Source organism: Myotis myotis, unplaced genomic scaffold, assembly GCF_014108235.1.
Source record: "Myotis myotis isolate mMyoMyo1 unplaced genomic scaffold, mMyoMyo1.p scaffold_m19_p_1, whole genome shotgun sequence".
Taxonomy (NCBI): Eukaryota; Metazoa; Chordata; class Mammalia; order Chiroptera; family Vespertilionidae; genus Myotis; species Myotis myotis.
In genome coordinates this window covers 48,375,332-48,389,562 of record NW_023416313.1, presented here as the reverse complement: position 1 = coordinate 48,389,562, position 14,231 = coordinate 48,375,332, and the positions used below count along the sequence as shown (strand labels likewise).

Below are 14,231 nucleotides of genomic sequence, written 5' to 3'. Positions count from 1 at the left end.
AATGATTTCTGAGACTAGTAGTTCTTCCCCAGCTGCTCTGCAAACAGGCTGTCATTTACAGGCAAGGAAATACTGCCAGTTTTTCTTAATTCTGGTGAAGTTCTGTTCACCTTTCCAGTGCCCCAGGCCTGGGCAGTGCTCTGGGCTACCTGCCTATCTTGACAGAGGCCACTTGGAAATACTGTAGATCTATCACGGTACAGCTTGGTCGTGGTACTGCCTCAACTCCTCCCACAGCAAGGGGACTCCCCTGCTTTATGAGGGACGTTAAAGTTATGCACACTAAAGAGACACTTACACACTCCATACATTCTCCCCGGGAGCAGAACAACAACACCCCACTCCCTGCCCTACAGTTCTTCACCCCAGACACAAATAGAAGAACAAAAAGGTATCTCCCTTCCCTGTTCTCTAAAGTCATAGAGGCATCTCTGTTTAGAGGCAACTTTTTGCTTCGGAATTTTAAAAAGAGTTGAGCTAGGTCCGAATCTAAACAAAACAAAACAAAACAAAACAAAACAAAACAAAACAAAACAAAACAAAACAAAACCTGAAGCAATCAACCCAACAAACCAACCAACAAAGAAACAAAATCAGAACTTTACCAGAGCAAAGTATAGGAAGGGAAACACAATTTATGGAAGAGCTCCTGTGTGTATCAGGACTGTTCTGGGTAGATTAATCTTTTGTATTCCAACAATCCTACTGGTAAAAGGTGTGCTGAATGATCACATTTTACAGACAGAGACAGTGAAGCCCAGAAAAGAAGCCCTGGATAATAAAAAGAGCATGGGTTTAATGGTAGAGAGATCTGGGTTCAAATTTGAGTGCCATTAGCTCTGTGGGTTTGGACAAACTATTAGATATCCTTAAGCCTCTATTTCCTCATTTGGAAATAGAGACCAGTAATATCAATCTTCCAGGGTTCCTGTAGAGCCAGACAAGAAAATGTCTGTAAGGTGCCTAACACATGCTGGCACCTTATTAGATTTAATGTTAGTCATCCTTTCTCTTATCTGCTAAATGGTAGAGTTGGAATTCAAAAGTAGGGTCATGGGCCCCAAACCCAAGTACTTTTTAAAAAATATATAATTTTTATTGTTGATAGTATTGCAGATATCTCCCATCTTCTCTCCCTTTACCCATCTCCTCCCAGACCCTCCTCCCTCCCCCAGGTCTTCACTACCCTATTGCCCATGTCCATGGGCAATGCACAGAAGTTCTTCGGTTTATCTCTTCTAGTCCCCCCACCCCCACATCAAGGTATGTCAGTCTGTTCCATACCTCCATGCTTTGGGTCTTAACTTGTTGTTTGCAGCTGTGGAAGGAGAACTTGTCTGAGCTGCTCCTCTACCACTGCAGTGATAGAATCAGACTAGCTGCATTTGAGTGTTTTTTTTTTTCCCTTGTACTAGCAAAACACTCTTTATTATTTTATATATCTATGCCCCATTGTAAATCTCTTAGAGATGAAAATCAGAATACATAAATCATGCATCTTCCAGTGAATTATAATGTGCTTTCAGCACAGACTGATCATATAAACATCTCTGCCAGCTACTTAATGTCATAGAACTGCTTAGGAAAAAGCTTTATCATTGGCAAAAGATAATAGGATAATGATTGGGTTTTGGATCCTATGGAATTTGCACAAAGCCATAGAGAGCAACAATAGCCTTTCTTTTCCTAAATCTCTCTCATAGTCCCCCTGCTTTGAAGTAGGCTATGCAAATCCACAGTTTTTGTTTTTGTAAGAAGTTATGGGCCACATTTAGAACCAGGGAGGATTTCAGTCTCAGTAGTTCTCCTCCAGAAATCTGGAGGATTTCCAGTCTCAGAGCTGGTTAGAAATACATCTGTCCTTCAAATCTAGACTCCAGGAAATGCACTGTTATCTTACTATAGAATTTATTTTGCTCACAGCTCCCTCTCCAACACTTTAGTCTATGAAAATGGTCTCACCTGACAACATATTTCCCAGCCTGGGCACCCTTTCTCTACCCCCAATGCCCTAAGAACACTGTAGAGACAGCTGTGGTCAAGTGAACAGGTGCAAAGTTGGGACTGGCATTGAGTTCTGGCTCTGCCCTTTCTTTGTGGTTTTGGACATGTGCCCTCACTCCTAGGAGTCTTGACTTTCTTTATCTACATGATGGGAGTACTAGCGGACTGTCAACAGCTTGTGAGGATTGAGGGTTGTTTTGTACCTGAAACCTCCGTGGGAACCACAAGGTGCTATTCAAATGTTTTTATTAGAATTTAAGGAGCAAGGGCCTTGAAAAAAATGTATGTTCAGGGTTGTATTTTCCAATTTTATTCTTTTATAAAAGTATGTTTTAATCGATTTTTAGAGAGAGAGAAAGGGGTGGGGGGAAGGAGAGAAAGAGATTGAGAGAAACATTGATCTGCTTCCTCCTGCATGCCCTCTACAGGGGATCAAGCTGGAAACTGGGGTGTTTGCCCTAAACTGGAAGTCCAACAGGTGACCTCGCAGTGCATGGGATGATGTTCAACCAACTGAGCCACACTGGCCGGGGCAGTATTTTCCATTTTTAAATTGATTTTCATACTTGCCACTAGTCTGATTAATTTTGTTTTTTAAAAATATGTTTTTATTGATTTTTAGAGAGAGAGAGAGGAATGAGAGGGATAGAGAGATGAAAACATCAATGAGAGAGAAACATCACTGATCGGTTGCCTCCTTCATGCTCTCCACTAGGGATCAAGCCCACAACCTGGGGAATGTGCCCTGACATGACCAGGAATCAAACCAGTGATCTCTTGGTTCCTGAGTTGAAGCTCAACCACCGAGCCACACCCAGCCAAGACGAGTCTGATTAATTTTGGATCAGTGTTTTGGGGGGGTCTAAGAGTATAAAGACCTTAAATAACAAAGTTGCCTCCAAAATTCTAGCTGTGTGCATTAAAATCTAGCTTCTAAGGCATCTATATATATATAAAAGCCTAAGTGACCAGCTGACCGGCCAGTAGCTATGACACACACTGACCACAATGTGGCAGACGCTCAATGCAGGATCCGCTGAGCAAAGTTACAGAGTGCTCTCTCGCACTCCGGGACCCCTCAGGGAATGTCGGACTGCCAGTTTTGGTCTGATCCCCGTAGGCCAGGCCAAGGGACCCCACCGCTGCACAAATCTGTGCACCAGGCCTCTAGTACTACATAACAAACTATAATAGAAAGAATACCAGATCAGGAAGTAAAAACACCATGATGGACTCCCAGGGCTCTCACTGATGGCCTCAGTGACACATCCTGAGCCATTCTGTCCCCAACCCCATTTCCTTATCCACAGCTTGAAAGGACAAGCTTTGCTCTTGGCAACAGTAGCCTGTAGGTTGAAAGCCACAGCCCAAATAAACTTGAGCCAGTACTACTGTTCGTGTAAGGACACCCATAAGTACCAGACCATCCTGAGGAGCCTTATGACTTTTCAAAGAAAAAGTGAGTCATTTAAGGATGAAATTCATTGCAGAATGAATGTTAGATGTTCTTAACCTTATTAGGGTTCAAGTACTGGAAAAAGGCACATAAGTACATACATGCAAATTTGGATACAATTTCAGTGTTATGGACTTATTGGTGCTCATTTATGGGTCATCTATGTTTTAGTTTACCTCAGATTAATAATCTGTTTTATATCATAAAGAGCTGATATTAAAACTCATTTGATTTAATATTCTTATTTAATAGATGACAGATGCAGGCATGGAGTTTATCAGTAACCTTACCATAAATGTTAAATATAAGTTTAAATATGTTTTTATTTCCATTTTTATTGAAAAGTGAAAACATACATTATATAAAGAAAGCTTAATTATTTGGAATAGTTTATTTACCAGAAGAGTGAATTCCTCATCCCTAATAAATCAAGACAAGCTTATGCATATTGTATCCATCTTCAATGCCATAAGTTGAATTTCTATCTTGAAAGGATGCTGTGTGGCAAGGAAGCACAGACTGAGGTAATCCAATGTCCCACTTAAAGACAAACTGCTAATGCTTTTAGAAGGATATTTTATTCACCAGGGGTTAAGCCTAAATTCTTAGATGAATTTTAATCTAACTAGTTAATCAGGTTTCCTGAATTTACACGGCTCCCAGCCAATTGCCTATGTTCTGCCAAATTCCTCATCAAAAAGAAAAATCAAGTGTTCCTTAAGTCTGATGCTAAGGAAACTTAATTTCATAAAAATAAAATCAAGAAAATGCATACACACTATAATTCCTACATTTAGGAATCCAGGTGATGAGGGCCCACATTCTGATTGCAGATGGGGACTTGGTGCCTGTCACTTATTCACTGTTATGACAACCAGCAGAAATTGCTCTCCTGCAAATGGGGTTTGTTTGTGTTTTCTGTACACTGTGCTAGAACAGGCTATCAGCATCACAAGTAAAAAGAAAATGAGCAGGTAGAACCATTGAGTTTACAGCAAGGTCCAAACTACACAACACATTCTGTGTACTGTTAAAATAGAGCATTTTGTTGTTGGGCGTTATGAGTCAAACACAGGGCAAATGTGGGTTGTTCAAAACCTTGCCCTTTCAAATCTAAGCTACTAGTGTCAGTAAAGTTTGACCAGAATAAGCACAGCTTCAGAAAGAAGGTAAATGGTGTCACTTTGACTAGCAAAGACTTAATGAGGTATCAGCTGGTATGTGTAAATGAACTTTGTCTCCCTACTTCAAGTTTTATGTGCTTTCCTAGACACCCAACCCTGACTAAGTCAAGAAGAAGTTGGGTCATTTCCTTAGAACTCCTGTCACTTCAACACACCATCTTAGAAAGCTTTTTTTTTTTTTTTTTTCCTGAGTGGTTCTTGCTTAAATAGTGACTAACCTCTTCCCATTAATGTTGAGAAGAATGTAGTGTGGGTATTGAGCCTGAGAGCTTCAGAGCCTATATTCCAGATCAGTGATGGCGAACCTATGACACGCGAACTCATTTTTTGGTTGATTTTTCTTTGTTAAATGGAATTTAAATGTATAAAATAAATATCAAAAATATGTCTTTGTTTTACTATGGTTGCAAATATCAAAAAATTTCTACATGTGACACGGCACCAGAGTTAAGTTAGGGTTTTTCAAAATGCTGACACGCCAAGCTCAAAAGGTTCGCCATCACTGTTCCAGATCCATGTCTAGTTCCTGCCCCCAGTGCCATGCAAAGTCCGAGCATCAGCCATGCCACCTTTGGAGAGGAGGTCTCGAGGCGGCCAGGCCAGCTTGACTTGCCAAGGCAGACAGGCTGTTTCACCAAATGTGACCCACTTTCCTTCTTCTTCCTGCCCGTCCCTTCGGGGTTTGAGCCCCAGCTGGCTCATGTGCTTTCCTCTGCTGGATGTCTCTGGAGAGGCTAGGATGTTCTCAGATGTCGGTGGCAGTGGGGATCGCTTTTCAAACTTTAATGTTTCTTGTCACTACTTTCATTCTGGAAGAATTATCATAAAGTACAATCTTCCACGGAAAAGTTTGCTCATTGCAAGTATGTGCCGCAAACCAGATATATGAGCTGGTTGACCTGCTCACCCTTATGTAACCTCAGATTTCCTGATTAACTCCTTTAATCTTAATATTTTTTTTTAAGTTCAAAGCTTCTAAAGCTTTTTACTCCTAGTCTCCTGGGCACCGATGTTGGGTCCCAGGCTGTCTTACCACATGGCTTTGGCAAAACAATGGCTCTCCCTGGAATTTTAAAACATATAATGAGGCTGTTCTCTGGCTTTGCAACTTTTTATCTCAGCATGAACTCAGCTCTCATCAAGCAGCTTTGGTTTTGGTATAAGAACTTAAAATTTTTTTATCCTTTAAGAATAACTCAAATCAATAAAGGCTTTAGACAATAGACCTCTCTCTTTTCTTTGGCTATTTCTCTTGTTTTTATAAGCAAAGCTATCTAAGCCATTAAATCTAATAAGTGAAATTACATTTCCCCTGGGGAAAAGAATTTCAAATGTTAACTTTCACTCTAACTTACAAGGAAAGCTATGATTCAAAAAAAACATTTAGTAGATAGCTCCAGAACCAAATAAATACCCATGTTCTACCTAATAAACATCCTAGTTACTAATCAGAAGACAGAGGTATAAATGATTTATAGCCATTAAATGTATAGAATATCTTGCTTTTTTTATGGGAAGGGAGAGATGAATTTTAGATATTCCAGAAAATGTATGAATCCACTGAATAAATTTCTCTGAAAAAGACATTATTCTAGTGCCACTGGTCTCCTCCTTTTTAAATTCTTCTAATTATCTTAATAAGGGAGGAAGCAGGTAAGAAAGAAGGGAAACACATATCCTACCCACAAATATACCTGTATATACATCACACACACATACATAGACACACACACACACACACACACACACACACACACACACACACCACTGGCAAACAGATATCCACTGTTCCTGAATGTCATGATTTTGATATTTTTCCATGAAAGATTCCTGTGACCTCCTATGTCCCACACCCAGTAATAGTTGTACACCTGAAACTTATAAATGTTATTAATTAATGTTACCCAGATACATTTAATTAAAACACTGAAAAGATATTTAAAAAATATAGATTTCTATTGATTTCAGAGAGGAAGGGAGAGGGAGAGAGAAACAACAATGATGAGAGAGAATCACTGATCAGCTGCCTCCTGCACGCCTTGTACTGGGACTTGAGCCCCCAACCTGGATATGTGCCCTGACCGGAACTGGGAATCGAACCTGGAATTGAACTTATGCTCGACCACTGAGCCACATCCGGCCAGGCAAATTTCTGTTTTATTAAGCCTCCCAAGTCTGTGGTAATTTTTTACAACAAGCCTAGGAAATGAAGACAGTAGCTAGTCTATATGTATCTGAGCTTGGCAGGCTGGTATTGTTCAAGGGGAGCAAGCAGTTGGCAGCAGTTTGGAGAGAGTACTGTTTGGGGACAGGACACTTCATTCCTGGCAGCCCCTGCTGCTGGGTAACTGAGAGGACAGGAGAAGGTGTTCCCTTTCTATGCAGGAGGGCACACTTCCTTTTAAGTTCTTTCTATCTGTGGGTCTTTTAAAAGACAATCTTTACTGGATTCACTTATCCGGAGGAAATATTCTTTCATAAAGATGTTAAGGGTGAGTGCCCAAAGACAGCAAGCTTGTCTGGAAAGCCATTATAGTTCCTTTTCAGACTTCCCGTGCTCATCTGTTACCACATGAAACAGGCTGCATGGATCTCCTCTCCTTTCTGTGCTTCTCTGGGGCCTGTGGGAGTCCAGTGCATTCATGGTGCCTCTCATATCGCAACTCCTTATCCCGGCCGAGTCCCAGCTCCCAGGCCACTGTCCACTATCAAAACTCATTTGTCCTTAGTCCCCCTCCTGGGGCCTCTATGCTCTCCACATGCCAGCATGGCAATAGAGAAATAACTTTCAGCTACTCTAAGTTAATGTGTTATTCTCCTCAGAGACCCCAAATCTTAAATCCTAACTCTCAAGGGGAGGAGTGTGGTGCACAATGCTGAACGGGTTTTGGAGACTTTGAAGTTATATTCCTATGTACTTGAGATTTTTAGTCCAAGGTCAGCTACTCATGAGCTGGGAGACCTCGGGGTCCACATCTTTAAGCCTCAGTTACCTAAGTCCGATTCAACAAGTACTGAGCACCCACAGTGTGTGCACTCATACGTGGGAAGGAGGGATATGAAACTAAGCCAGGATCCCTGCCCTCCAAAAGCTGGAATTCTGTTGGGGCTAACACCTGCAAACAACTTCAGGGGAAATTTGAGCCAGCTGGGTGAAGAGTTTTGGTGGCAGAGAATGGAGGAGTATGATGCTCTAGAATGAGGACTGGCAAGGCCAGAAGCCTGAAGGTATGTGGCAGGGGTTCCTGTCTTGGGGAACACTTCCCAAACAAGAATGACCCATATGCTTCTCCAGCCTCTCACACCATAATTACCTGCACCTTCTTTCTTTGGTGCTGTGTCTAATTCAGATCTAAAGCCACCTGCTAAGGAGTTTGGACTTACTTCTGTAAGAAATGGGAAATTCTGGAAGATTGTTTTTACAACATTTTTATAATAGAAATTTAATAATCTATAAAATGGGAGAGACTAATATGATGAATCCTGTGTTCCCTCTGCTCAGTTTCAAGAATTAACTCACAATAATGTTTTTTCTAATAACCCTGCCTATTGTCTCACTCCCACATTATTTTGAAGCAAATCCTAGGCATCATAGCATTTCTTATCTAAATATAAACATATGTATTTCTAAAAAATAAGGACTTCAGTTGAAAACATAAGGGCTACATCATTATCACGCTGAAAACAATGTCTTAATATAATCAAGTATCTAGCCAATGATTAACTTCACAACTATCTCATAAATGCCACCACTTATGTTTACAGTTCATGTTTGATTCAGGATCCATAAAAGTCCACAATTGCTATGCCTCTTAGTCTTTTTAATCTATTCGTCCTTCCCCATGCTACCACCAATCTTTCTCTCATTCTTGCTCTTTTTTTTCCTTGTAGTTTATTTGTTGCAGAAACCACATTGTTTATCCTGTAGAGTTTTCTATAGTCTGGAGTGTGCTGACTTTATTCCTGTGGTGTTAGTTAACATTTTCCTTGGTCCTCTGTGCTCCTTATCACTAGATTGTTGGATATGGAGGCTTGATCAGATGTAGTTTCCTTTCAATGTGGCAACACTTTTTTATAGGGGATTGGGAAATATATATAAATATATACAAATAAATATATATTGGGAAATATATATTTTATATATATATATATATATATATATATATATATATATATAGAATCACTTTTTTATAGGGGATTGGGAAATATATATAAATATATACAAATAAATATATATTGGGAAATATATATATAAATATATATAGAATCACTTTTTTATAGGGGATTGGTTGTTTCATACTTCATGATGTTGATAGCCACTGATAGTTAGTGCCAAGATCTACCAACTCATTAGGTCATGCAATATGGTGATATTTTATTTCCACTGTGCCATCTTCATTTATTCTCTGGAATACTTATATAGAGACTTGGCCATCCCATCCTACATAATAAAAGCCTAATATGCTAAGTGTCCAGTTGGCTGTTCAACCAATCAAAGCATAATATCCTAACGATATGCTCAGGCCACTCAACTGCTTGCTATGACATGCACAGACCACCAGGGGGAAGACACTCCCACTGGTAGGTGAGCTTGCTGCTGTGGTCTTGCAGATAAGGACTGAGCAAAAAGGGCCAGACACACCCTGGAGCCCTCCCGCGGATCCTCCCCGGCTGGCCAACCTCCCAATTCCCTCCCTGGCCCTGATCATGCACCTGTGGGGTCCCTTGGCCTGAGCCCTCTCACAATCCAGGACCCCTTGGGGGATGTCAAAGAGCCTGTTTTGGCTCATTCTAATCCCATAGGCCAAGCTGAGGGACACCACCGGTGCACGAATTTGTGCACCGGGCCTCTAGTCATTTAATAATTGGTCACCTTGTGGTATACCTCATAAAGGCAAAATAAGATCAACTAATCAATCAGTAATACTTAATTCTTTCTATTTTCCTATTATTTTTCAAGATAATGTGTTGGTTTATTAGCATCTTCCAATGGAGATCAATGAAGTTTTGTGTTATCATTGTTTTGTTTCTGGTATCAATATGAACTCATGAGTTTAGACTATGTGATTCAATACTGAAATTATCCTCATTGATGCTCAAATTGTTCCATTTTTGTCCATGGGATCCTTATTAAGTGGTTTTGAGTTTTTGTGATAGGAGCCTGGTGGTCTTTAATAGCATCATTGATATCTGGTATAATAAGATATTCCAGACTCATCATGTACATTTCTTAACCCAACACAAAATTATCGACTTCTCTAAGGAAGCTTCCTTTCTTTTAGTGGGAATGGAACTTAGCAACCACAATCCAAGCACATGGAAACTCTGAAGCAAATCTTGGTCTGTGCCTCCTTGGGAGAGGAGCAGGCATTCTGGCCTCAGAGTGGCAAGAGACTGAGAAGAAAAGGGTGACCAGTGACTAAGAGTTACTGTAACAGTCTAGGAACGGATGATAAGATTCTTAATCAGAGAGCATCTGTGGAATGGGGAAGGAGATCAGAGTTTGGAGAAATTCTAGAGATTAAATTTACACAAAAGGATTTATTAGCTGATTTGGCAGTTCAGGTTGTAGGGGCTGAGGTGGGTAAAAGATAACAGATCTGGATTCAAAGCCTAACTTTCTCACACCAACCTGTGATCTACAGCTCATTACTTCAAGACTCGCTGACCTGAACATAGTATAACATGTGATACCTAGTACAACTAAAAATTTAAAATGTTGAATCCTCCCCCCTTTCTCTAACATGTCTAGTTTTTATCTGTCATATGAAGGAGTTGGTACAGATCACAAAGCCTCTTCTAGTTCCGTCTGCTCCAGCCCTCTCGCTAGTCACACTTTCATTGTCCTCTGATGATGCCATGGAGTATTACTAATGGATCCCCCAGCGTTTGCCTAAACCACATCTTATTGATTATTTTATTAAAAAGATGATATAACGAATTTAATGTTGCCCGAAGAACAACAAATCAGCTATTCTTCTGAGGGCTGTTTTTCTTATTTGATATTTAAGTTGACAAATTTCCTTCCAGAAAAGCTTAGAATAATGTTTTCATTTAAAATTGCTCCCATAAGTGAAAATGTTGAAGATATTAAAAACTAACAAAGAACATTAAATACTAATCAGTTAGCTCAGAGCCTTTTAAAATACTATCTACGATGGTTGTCCTGATCAATGATCTATGCAACATTCTGGCTTTAGAAAATACAATATTACTTTAAGTCAATTTCTTCCCAGAACCTTCCTTGCCCATCATGTCAGTGATATCCTGTAAACCTTTCTGAGATTATTTGCTTTTCTAAGATCTTATTTTTGAGGGCCCTGTCAGAAGGATTTTTGAATCAAGATTTTGAAGATAGATATAGCCATCTAGCAGTTATGTGGCCACATTAACTATTGATAAAGAGGATTTAAAATATTGATAATACATTTATTTTTTAATTATGAAGACAATACAAACTATTTTTAAAAGTGAAACCCAAAGAAAACCACTGTACCCTTCTTAACCATTTTCTCACATAAACATGATGTTTTAAATATTTCATCACAATGTACATTTTATTCCTTAGCTTACTTTTTCAATATATTGTGAAATATTAGGTTACAAAATTAGTTCAATATATTGTAACCCTTTTTACCTGTCAGTACAAAATGAACCACTTCATTATTTTAAGCAGTTGTTTATTGTTTCCCCATGGAATAAACATTGAATGCATTCTAGTTTATCTGATTAGCACTATATAGTTAGACATTTACATTGTTTCCAATGTATTAATATTTGTAAAAGTTCTTAACCAAAACAAACAAATAAGATTCTAAGTCAGGTTTGTACTATATATATATATATTTTTTTTTTTTTTTAAATCTCTGTGTATGTTTATAGTTTCCAGAGTAAAAAAAAAAAAATTTAGATCAGTGCTTGAGTGCAGCTTTTAAAAACTGTTTTAAACAAGAGGCAACTGTCACTTGGTGACATTTATTTTGTTTTTAACAAAAAATTGGCTGTAAATTTATGAATCTCAAAAATCACACCTCCCCTTTTTCTGACAACCCCCAAACTAAAACTCTGTTCTTGGTAATGTGGTAATTTTTTTCTCCTTCATCAGCCACACTTGCCTTTGAGATTTGAGGTATCCCAAGCCTTCTCTTTTTAATGCATCTTCCTTTTCCTTCTACTGAGAACCTAGGCCCTGCTTTTCATTTTAAGCAGAGAAGATGGTATCTTCCCCTGGAGGAGAGGTGGGGGAATGGTCACCTGTCCTCCAGTGTCATCCACAACATCAGACACATGTCCCTGCCTGTCCTCCAGCTCAAGGTCAGGGTTACTCACCTTTAAGAAAGGACTGAAATGCTTACAGTCAATGCTGCTGCATTTCAAGATGGCCAAGTGCCTTCCCACTTGAAGAAAACTGAATGGACACGCGGACCTCAATGAACAAGTGAGGTCCATGCTTTTAATATGAAGTATCATCTTTTCCATTTTTTTGGTTTGTTTATAGGTTGATCTTCAAGTTGATATAATCTGAAATTTTACCACTATCCCTAAGGCTTCAATATATTGTTATATTTTTAATATATATAAAATTTAAAGCTCATGTTCTTTTTTGGCAGTTGCTAAATAATCAAATGTTCCTATTTAAGCTAGAAAGTACCATGAGTATTTGTGGGATGATGAGGCTGAGCGATTTTAACAGCAGTCACATCAAGGGGTGTCAGTCCTGCAGACTGGTGCTCAGAGGGTCCAGATTTGATTTTAGTCAGGACTTCACTTCTATTTATTGCTTGGACTAAAACACAATTCCTATTTCAGAATCACCAATGAGAGCAAAACACAACGTCTGGAGGGCCGAGAAAACTCCAGTCTATTCTTCTGCTCACTAGTGACTGACTGACACTCTCAACCCTCAGCATCCAACTTCACTTAAGCTGCTCAGACATGACTGGGAAATTGCCGGAGCTGCTTCCCTCAGACTCAGATCGCTTTCATCGCCAGGCTATTTTCAGTTACTCCGAAAATGCTCAGAAATGTTCAAATAGTGAACGTCTCTTTATCTCCTCTAGCTGAGCTCAAAGGCAACATTTTCTTAATTGGCCAGAGAGTTTCAGAAGTTGCAGCTATTTTGCAGTGATGGCTGTGGCAAAAAAAAAAAAGGCATACATTTTTAAACAGAAGTGTTCTGCGTGTGCACAGCTCCCCCCAAAAATGCTGATTTTTAAAGTTTATTTTTTGTAACCCTCCATGAAAACTGAATGCCTTGGCTCATTTTTCAAAAAAGCTATTTGGAGACACTAGACAGAAGCACCTGATAGTAAGCAAGTTTTGCCAATGTCTCATTTTGGGGTGATCTAAGGAAAATTTTGGATTAAGTTTTCATTTTGCCAGCCCACAAAAATGTATTTTATTCATTCAACAAAGACTTTTGGCACCCCTTGAGTGCCAGAGTATTTAGCACTGGGGACACCACAGTAAACAAGAGACAACATCTCTGGGCGGGGTGGGGGGGCGGGGAGAGGAGTGAAGGGATGGAGAGGGTTTCACATTAAAGAAAAAGTAAAGACGAGAAGATAAGGGACACTGGGAATACGGTATTCACAGGTGAAACAAAGCAATTTTTAAATGTTGGTCAGGGTATGTCCCATTGGGAAGGTGGCATTTGAACAAACGTTTGAGGCAGGTGAGGAAATTAGCCCTGTGGATATCTGGGGAAAGTATGCTCCAGACAGGGGAAGGAGCCACTGCATGCTATAAGGAAGCCAGTGTGGCTGGCACAGGGTGAGCAAAGGAAAAGTAGATGACCAGGTCCAAGAATGGATGGGGCAGCAGCTGGAGCAGGTCTTGATGGTCATTTCAAGGACTTGGAATTTTACTCCGAGTACAATGGGAGCTATTGCACAACTGTGAACAGAGTACTGACATCATCTGATACATTTCCATTAGATCAACTGTTGCTATGCAGAGGACAGACCTTAGGAGGGAAAGAGTCGAAGCTGGTGGACCTGAGCGGAGGCCACTGCATTACTCCAGGAGAAATATGTGGGTGGTTCACACCAGAGTAGGAGCAATGGCGGTGGCAAAAAGTGTTTGAATGTTGTATGTATTTTGAAAGTAAAAATAAACATTTTCCATTTGGATAAGGGGTGTTCAGAGAAAGAGGCTCAACGATGACTTGTGATTTTCAGCCTGACCAACTAGAAAGTTGGAATTGCCACTAATTGAGATGGGGAGGGTTTAGGGGCCTTTTGAGGGAGGGAAATCCAGGAGTTCAGATTTGGACATGTTGAGCTTGAGATAGTGATTAGATATTCAACTTCTGATTTTCTTCTCACCAAGTCAAAACTAGTCAACCTCAAAGAATGTAAGTCTCTGAGGGTCTAGTTTTGCCTATTTTATTCATTGTTGTATCTCTAGAGCCTTGGACAGTGTTTAGCACGTGTAGGTTCTCCATGAAAAGATAATTAATATTTGCTAAGCACTCATTATGTGTCTTGCTCTGTTCTACCTGCCGAGGACAACGCAGGGACAAAATAGCTGAAATTCTGCTCTCATGCACCTTAAAGTCTATGAGTGGGGGGCAGACAAGTGAATGA

General features: G+C 39.8%; 1 protein-coding gene across 1 annotated transcript in view; it reads right to left on the bottom strand.

The window, feature by feature from the left end:
• The window catches only part of PARM1 (prostate androgen-regulated mucin-like protein 1), a 100,161-nt gene that overhangs the window by 74,421 nt on the left and 11,509 nt on the right, over positions 1-14,231 (bottom strand). The gene's annotated exons all lie outside the window — the stretch shown is intronic.